This window comes from Poromitra crassiceps (assembly GCF_964638095.1).
Source record: "Poromitra crassiceps genome assembly, chromosome: 5".
NCBI lineage: Eukaryota > Metazoa > Chordata > Actinopteri > Beryciformes > Melamphaidae > Poromitra > Poromitra crassiceps.
This window is the reverse complement of record NC_139642.1, coordinates 15796924-15803937: the sequence shown is the minus strand read 5'-3', so window position 1 is coordinate 15803937 and position 7014 is coordinate 15796924. Positions and strand designations below refer to the sequence as shown.

Sequence of the window (7014 nt, the reverse complement as noted above, 5' to 3'; positions counted from 1 at the left end):
TGACCAAAATCCTTCACATACCACCTAAAAAGCCATATATATTGGTTAAAAGCTGAGAAAAAGTGTTTTGGGGGTAAGTTACACTTTAAGTGACTTCACAATCACTCAAGCGACAGCTGGCTGCCAGCCTAAATCAGCTCGGTCGTCACAGATGACGTCATAGGTGATGTCATCAGTAACACACATGCTGCCTGGCATATAGCGAATTCACACTTAAAATGGAAAATCTGTCTGGCCTCATTCCCACCTGCCAGCCCTCTGCCCACCTATTAGCCCTGAATTCTGAAAGGAAAAAAAGACTTAGAACATAATTATAATGTTGAAGTACATCGCAGACGCCCTAAGGGATTAGTTAAGGGATTAGGGGGGTGGGATTGAGTGACCTGTAGCATCCCCGTTTTACAAGAGCTGCAGTTTGACTCCTGAGCTGCAGGCACATCATTTGTTTGAGTCACATGACATCATCAGTGATGATGATGACTTCACTGATGACAATGTCATATACATTGTGACATCATTAGTGATGTCATAAAGCACTGATGTGTGTCATTAGGTAATTAGGGCAATCACCTAATTAAAAAATCCCACTCCGTCAGGTCACCCGCACGGGTGCTCTTTACACCCCCTGAAAGTTTCAGCCCGATCGCACGTAAAGCGGCCTAGCTGTGGCTGGCACAGAAATGTAAACATTGTCAAAGTCCACATTGACAAATCTATAGTGTACTAGGGATCTTGCACGCTACGCGTGCTCGATTCCTAGGCTCGGCCACTATGCGGGCTCGCTAGCTCAGCCGCTGTACGGCCTCGCCCGTCCTGCAGCTCGCCAAGCTGGCCCTACAGCTCGCATTCGCAACTTGGCCGCTGCGCGGCCTTGCCTGCAACTCGGGCCAATGAGACCAGCATCACTGATTATGTCAGATTTATGACATCATTGATGATGTCATCAGTGGGATTTATGACATCACTGATGATGTCACAGTGGGATTTATGACATCACTGATGATGTCATAGTGGGATGTATGACATCTTTGGGATTTATGACATCACGGATGATGTCACAGTGTCATGTTATGACACTACTTGACTGTGAGCACTCAACTGAATTCCTGGACTCCTCAACCACTTTTCATCGCACTCTGGGCTAGCCTGATAGCCTAGCATTCATTAGCTGCCGCAGGACTCCATCTTGGAAATAGCAACCATAGACAGAAGCAGGATGGTGGACAAGAATATCTACATTGTCCAATGTGAAATTAGTACTGTTGTTGGTGCCATCAAGAGGAACTACAGATGGAATACCCACACTCCATTGGATGAAGAACGGGACCCCTTACTCAACAGCTTCGGCCACCTCAAGGAGATACTCAATGGCATTAAACAGCTGTCTGATGTCGAACCCAATATTTTTCTGAGGCCCTTCCTGGAAGTGGTGCGTTCCAAGAACACCACCGGACCAATCACAGGCCTCTCCCTTACCTCTGTCAGCAAGTTCCTTTCCTATGGCCTTATAGATGCTAACCATGAGGCAGCTGCTGAGGCCATTGAGAACATGGCTGATGCCATCACACATGCCAGATTCGTGGGAACGGGCCCTGTCAGTGATGAAGTGGTTCTTATGAAAACCCTACAGGTTCTGAGGACCCTGCTGCTTACGCTGGTCGGAGCTCACCTGACCAACGCCTCTGTCTGCGAGATCATGCAGTCCTGCTTCCTGATCTGCTTCGAGATGCGCCTTAGCGAGCTCCTGAGGAAATCAGCCCAGCACACACTGGTTGACATGGTGCAGTTACTGTTCTCCAGGCTACCACAGTTCAAAGAGGAGGCCAAGAGCTTTGTGGGCGTCAACATGAAGAAGCTGAAGATGCACGCCGGCGGGAAGAGTGAGTTGTCCAAATGGAAGAAGCAGAAGTGCTCACCGCAGCCGCCTCGCCACATGGTGAGGAGCTCCTCTGGTCACATGGACCTGGCCCACTCCCCCACCATCAGCAACAGTGGCCTGGACGCCTGCTCCAAGGTCACCTTGAGGTGGGACCTGACCGACCTGGAGCAGCGCAGCTCCACCGCCACCACCCCCAACACCACCACCACCACCACTGCGGGGACTGAGCCTGGCAGGCTGGACGCATATGAGGGAAGGAAAGTTGAAACGGCTCAGTTGGCATCATTGGAGTCCATCCCTGAGGTTCTGGAGGACAAAGCCTCCATCACAGAGCAGTCGGACAGTGCTTCTGTGCATGACATGGACTACATCAACCCCAGAGGAGTTCACTTTACACAGTCCACACAGGGAGATGGAGTGTCCCTCATCCCCTACGGCCTTCCCTGTCTATGGGAGCTGTTCCGCTTCCTCGTCTCGCTGACGAACCCCCACGACCGCCAGAACACCGACGCCGTCATGCACATGAGCCTGCAGCTGCTGATTGTGGTGCTGGAGGTGGCACACATCAGCAGCTACCAGTCACTGCTTGGGCTAGTCCAAGATGAGCTCTGCAGACATCTCTTCCAGTTGCTGAGTGTGGACCGTATGAACCTATATGGTGCTTCAATACGAGTTTGCTTCCTGCTGTTCGAGAACATGAGAATGCATCTCAAATTTCAGCTTGAGATGTACCTGAAGAGGCTGATGGTCATCATCACGTCAGAGAACATTAAGATGCCCTATGAGATGAAGGAGATGGCCCTGGAGGCTCTGGTGCAACTGTTGAGGATCCCCAGCTTTGCCACCGAGCTCTACATCAACTATGACTGTGATTTCTACTGCTCCAATCTGTTTGAAGACCTCATCAAGCTGCTGTCTAAGAATACCTTCTCCGTGTCAGGGCAGCTCTACACCACTCACCTCCTCTCACTAGAGGCTCTGCTGACTGTGATCAACAGCACCGAGGCCCACTGCCAGGCCAAGGTGCTCAGCAGCGCTGCTCAGCATGACCAGTGGAACAACACAGATGGGGAGGGCTCCACTAACCCTAACAGCACAGACACAACAGATTTTAATAGATTGGGGAACAGTACCAATGGGCAGAATCTTCTGGAATCCGAGAATGCACCAGTGTGCCCCCCGAGCAGCAGGCATCTGATGGCCGAGAAAATTAGACTGGGCAGACAGGATCAGGAAGTGACCGTCACTGCTGAGGAGAAACCGCCAAAAAAAACTCAACGATTCTCCTCGTATTTACCGAATTCCCAAGAGTTGATGGATATCAAAACTAAGAAGAAGCTGATGATCACAGGCACAGAGCAGTTCAACCAGAAGCCCAAGAAGGGAATCCAGTTCCTGCAGGAGAAAGGCCTCCTGACCAACCCCATTGACAACAACCAGGTGGCCCAGTGGCTCCGCGACAACCCATGGCTGGACAAGAAGATGATCGGCGAATTTATCAGCGACCGCAAGAACATGGAGCTCCTCGACAGCTTCGTCAAGACGTTCACCTTCCAGGGGCTGCGTATTGATGAGGCCCTGCGTCTCTACCTCGAGGCCTTCAGGCTGTCGGGAGAGGATCCGGTCATCCAGAGGCTCCTGGACACCTTCACCAACAACTGGCATAAAGTGAACGGCTCTCCTTTCATGAACAACGACGCGGGATTCACCTTGGCCTACGCCATCATCATGCTGAACACCGACCAGCACAACCACAACGCCCGCATGCAGAATAGCCCCATGACTGTGGAACAATTCAAGAAGAATCTGAAGGGAGTAAATGGAAACAAAGACTTTGACCAGGACATGTTGGAGGATATCTACAACGCTATCCAGAATGAGGAGATTGTGATGCCCGATGAACAGACAGGCTTAGTGAAGGATAACTATGTGTGGAGGTTGCTGCTGCGTCGCAACACCACACCCGAGGGTGTCTTCCTCCACGCACCACCTGGCAGCTACGACCACGACCTGTTCACCATGACCTGGGGCCCCACCATCGCCGCCCTTTCCTACGTCTTTGACAAAAGCCTAGATAACGATGACGCCACCATCCAGAAGGCCATCACAGGCTTCAGGAAATGTGCCATGATATCAGCTCACCATGGCTTCAGTGACGTGTTCAACAACCTGATCTTCTCCCTGTGCAAGTTCACCACACTGAGCAGCGAGTCTGTGAAAAACCTTCCCACAGTGTTCGGCAGCAACGGCAAAGCACAGGTGGCGGCCACGACGGTGTTCCATCTCGCCCATCGCCATGGCAACATCCTGAGGGAGGGCTGGAAGAACATCATGGGCTCCATGCTGCAGCTTTTCAGAGCCAAGCTGCTACCCAAGGCCATGGTCGAGGTGGAGGACTTTATGGAGCCGAATGGCAAGATTTCCCTTCAAATAGAGGAAACGCCTTCAAATCGCGGTGAGTGGCGAGTGTCGAGTTTTGTCAACTGGTTGACCTTGAGCGGAGCAGAGCAGAAAAACCAGGAGGCCAAGCAGGCTGCCATCCTCTGCATCAAGCAATGCGACCCGGAGAAATTGATCACAGAGAGTAAATTTCTACAGCTGGAGTCTCTACAGGAGCTAATAAAGGCTCTGATATCGGTCACGCCTGATGAGAATACATACAATGAAGACGCCGCCTTCTGCCTGGAGATGCTGCTCCGCATTGTTCTGGAGAACAGAGATCGCGCGTCGTGCACGTGGCAGATGGTGTGCAACCACCTTTGCCATCTGTGCGTCCACCCCAATGAAAGCTCCTTCCTGCTGGAGAGGGCTGTTGTGGGACTCCTGCAGCTGGCCAGCCGCCTGCTGCAGCGAGAGGACATCAGCTCACAGGTGTTCTTCTCCCTGCACCTCCTGCTGACGATGAAGCCGCAGGTCCTGTCCCGGGTAAGCCGGGAAGTGGCCTACGGCCTCCATGAGCTGCTGAAAACCAACGCTGCCAACATCCATTGCACTGACCACTGGTACACCCTCTTCTCTCTGCTGGAGTGCATCGGAGCTGGCGTGAAGGCTCCTGCCTCCTTCCAGCTCACCTCCACCAACACTGACGACACGGGCACCCTGTCAGATACTGAGCTGCCATCCGACAATCCCAGTGATACGAGTTCAGACCGGGAGTACACGTCTGACTCAGGGCTCTACAATGAGTACGGCAAGTCCAGGATGCCTCAGTCCACAACCGGCGTAGGCATAGCAAGCAGCAGATGGCTGGTGGTTACTAAAGATGACCGGGAGACCAGTAAGACTCCACCAGTGAGCTCCAAGGCTCCCCTGAATCACCCGCTGGTTGACCAGTACAGCCTAACGCTGGGCCAGGACCTGGGCCAACATGACACCAAGGCCCTCATCAAGTGTGTGGAAACGCTGTCCTTCATTGTCTGCGCCCACGTCACGCCCGACAACTTTGAGCTGTGCGTCAAGGCTGTCCGAGTCTTTGTGGAGGCCAGTCTCAATGGAGGCTACCACAACCACGACAAGAGCCACAAGTACAACTCCAAGCCACGGGTGCAGAGGAAGGCCGACGGCCGGGAGAAGGAGGGCTCTGGAGGCGCGAGGCGCGGCGGCCAGGCGGCCCACCAGCGGGCCTTGTGCTTGCAAAGTGATGACGAGGAGTACGAAGGTGTCCCGGCCAGTTACCAGACAGTGCCATTACAGGTTAGTCAGGACCTGTTAGACCTGATGTATACATTACACACTCAGGCCACCAGCATCTACAGCTCCTGGGTAGAGGAGAGGTGCCACCATGAGGCAGCAGTCAGGAAGATCGAGGCAGACCCACAGACCTTATGGACCAGCTGCTGGTGCCCACTGCTCCAAGGCATCGCTTGGCTGTGCTGCGACGCCAGGTTGCAGGTCCGTATGCAGGCCCTCGCCTACCTCCAGAGGGCGCTGCTGGTCCACGATCTGCAGACACTCGATGGCGCCGAGTGGGAGTCCTGCTTCAACAAGGTGCTTTTCCCCCTGCTGACTAAACTACTTGACGTCAGTCGAGCAGACATGGGCAGCATGGAGGAGACCAGGATGAGAGCCTGCAGCCTGCTGTCAAAGGTGTTTTTGCAGCACCTTTCCCCTCTGCAGTCCCTGCCTACGTTTGCTGCACTGTGGCTCACCATTCTGGATTTCATGGACAAGTACATGCATGCTGGCTCCAGCGACCTGCTGGAGGCGATCCCCGAGTCTCTGAAGAACATGGTGCTGGTGATGGACACTACGGGGATCTTCCACAGTGCCAACTCCAGGACGGGATACTCCGACCTGTGGGAAATCACCTGGGAGAAAATCGTCTACTTCCTGCCTCATCTGAGGGAGGAGCTCTTCAAACACACCGTCATACCAGAGCCTGACGAGCCGCCGGTGCCCCCCGCAGGCCGTTCTCCCTCCCCTCAGCCTGCCCAGGCCAACTCCCCGAGCCCAGTCAACCCCACAGACCCAAAGACTCCCAGCAGGCAAGGAGCCACCGCCACCCAGTGCCAACGGTACCAACCATTCATCCCTGGTCCTGCTATCACTCCCGGCCAAGATGTCCCCGCCGCCGGCAGCGCCTTCCTTGTCCCAGAGCCAGTCCTCGCTCAACCTGCAGCCATTTGCCTCCCCGCTGCCCATGTCCCTGCCCATCAATCTGATCCCTGTGCTCTTCCAGGCCATCATCCTGATCCCTGTGCTCTTCCAGGCCATCATCCTGATCCCCGTGCTCATCCAGGCCATCATCCTGATGCCTGTGCTCATCCAGGCCATCTCCCCTGTGCCAGTGCTGTCTGGGCCCCGGCCCACCAGCCCATCTGACGTCTGTCCTTGTCTGTCGTCTTTATAACGACGACTCCATCTCTTCTGTCCCCGTCGACCCGACTTCCCCCCGCCTCTCCTACTAGTATTTCAGGCACAGAACCTGTCGAACAGCTGGAACCGACACACAAGTCGACTCCCAGCCCTGATAGGGATTTGTTGAAATGATTGGATATTTATACTAATGTGAGTAAGATGTGTGACAAAGTGAAGGGTACCAAGTCAATGAATCTATGAGGAAACTTGGGAACAGTGTTACAATACGTACTACAATACTGTATATCCACAGATAATACAGTACTGACAGATATAGT

General features: G+C 53.7%; 1 pseudogene across 1 annotated transcript; it reads left to right on the top strand.

Annotated features, from left to right (window-relative positions):
* The first annotated feature begins 1216 nt into the window (after positions 1–1216).
* On the top strand, positions 1217–6728 carry LOC310776333 (Golgi-specific brefeldin A-resistance guanine nucleotide exchange factor 1 pseudogene; annotated as a pseudogene). The gene has a single exon. The product of its transcript is annotated as a Golgi-specific brefeldin A-resistance guanine nucleotide exchange factor 1 pseudogene (transcript).
* The last annotated feature ends 286 nt before the right edge of the window (positions 6729–7014 follow it).